This window comes from Haplochromis burtoni, unplaced genomic scaffold (genome assembly GCF_018398535.1).
Source record: "Haplochromis burtoni strain Fernald_Lab_line unplaced genomic scaffold, NCSU_Asbu1 Contig_3173, whole genome shotgun sequence".
Classification (NCBI taxonomy): domain Eukaryota; kingdom Metazoa; phylum Chordata; class Actinopteri; order Cichliformes; family Cichlidae; genus Haplochromis; species Haplochromis burtoni.
In genome coordinates this window covers 1-1,641 of record NW_024585534.1, presented here as the reverse complement: position 1 = coordinate 1,641, position 1,641 = coordinate 1, and the positions used below count along the sequence as shown (strand labels likewise).

The 1,641-nt window shown below is 33.9% G+C and overlaps 1 long non-coding RNA gene across 1 annotated transcript in view; it reads right to left on the bottom strand.

Moving 5' to 3' along the window:
• LOC102302049 overlaps positions 1-1,174 on the bottom strand; it is a gene marked incomplete at its 5' end in the record, with an annotated part of 4,751 nt that extends 3,577 nt beyond the window's left edge. The window contains 3 exon segments of the long non-coding RNA XR_006053937.1: positions 194-313; positions 523-570; positions 1,139-1,174. This is a non-coding gene — a long non-coding RNA (uncharacterized LOC102302049).
• Positions 1,175-1,641: the final 467 nt, after the last annotated feature.

Below are 1,641 nucleotides of genomic sequence, written 5' to 3'. Positions count from 1 at the left end.
AAAAATACAACTTGCCTAATAATTCTGCACTCCTTGTATGTCCCATATTTGTACAGACACTAGTAAAAAACTTGCAAAAGGGATAATTTCTGAATGGTGTATTACTGAATTTCCCAATGCAAAAAACAGGTAATTTCTTTTCAACATAAAATTGTTAGCCACAAAAAAAGAAAAAAGAAAGAAAGAAAATCACTTCTCTTTTCAGCTCCTTGCAAAAGAAATTTATCCCAGTGAACTGTGTGTTTCTTCCCAGCAGAGAGAAGTCCAGTATGCAGCACACAAACAGACCTGGATTATTATTCTTTTTCAAGAGCTGTTGGAAAAGAACATTTTAGTAGCTACAACTTGATGCCTTCTGACAAAAAAGCAAACTTATTATTAAATCAGTCAAGGCTGTGTTTCTGTTTGTTTTATAATCCATTCTGGTCTAATTCAACCATCAGTCAAGGAAACCACGTGTGTGAAACATTAAGTCTTTTAAAAGGCACCGTTTATGAAAGTAGTAGTATAGTAAAAAATTACCGTTAATAAAATGGAACCCTCTCCAATGTCGCTGCGAAATGTGTTACGCTAAAAAGAGAAGAAAATAATACTGTTAAAGCACAAACACCCTGACCAGGGTTTAACACAAAGTGGACTCCACAAATGTTAAGAAACAGACAAATCACTTCTGATGTTCTTATTACTGAAATTCATTAGCAAGTAAGACTATAATAAAGACTCAGTCACAAATAGCTGAGTTGAAAACATTTCAAAGTATATTAAAAATTATATTAAAAAAAGAGACAATGTCCTAAGTAAACACGAGCTGTTACACTGTGGTTGAAAGGTTTGTCACTGAAATCTGAGTTTGTTTGCACCTTTATTTTCCATTATCTGCATTTGTCATTCAAAATCTAGTTTAAACTTCATTCCATCGAGCACAGCGACTAGGCTTTCATGAAAATCCTTTCATAAATATTTGTGATATGATGTGATATTCAGATCCCCCCCCTTATAATAGAGACATGCAAGAGCCCACCCCTCTCACTTCATGCTTTCAAATAACTGCAACTTTAATTGGATCCTAATTCTCCGAGCTTCAGTCACAGTGTAGCATCCATCAGTAGCATCCACAGTCTTAAAAAAATATCTGTACCACTGTCATCGCCTCTTCTTCTTTCAAGTTTGGAATCTGAAGCAGAAATGAGACAGAAGCCAAAGTCAAAGTTAATTTCCTCATCAAAGTGACAAATTTGCTATTACGTAAAGTTTAACACATACTCTGTCATACTCATGTTCTCACAGAAATTATACAGGAATTGATCTTCTGATTCTGATGAATAACAATATTTCTGGGTAAATGCTGCTATACCCTTGTATAGAGCAGGACGATATGACCTAAAATATTTATCACGATATACTTTTGAAAATTTGAGATAACGATATAACTGACAATATAATTGACACGAGACAAAATTCTTTACAACTCCACAACTTTATTAGTGCAAAAAAAAAAAAAAAACAACAACAACAATGATTTTCACTTAAACAAGCAGCTGTTTTTTTTATGTCCAAGTTATGTAAAAATGTAACAGTGCAAATTCTTGCTGACAGTTTAACCAAAAGGCATTTCCAGTGGAAACTGGCCGACTTATCCTC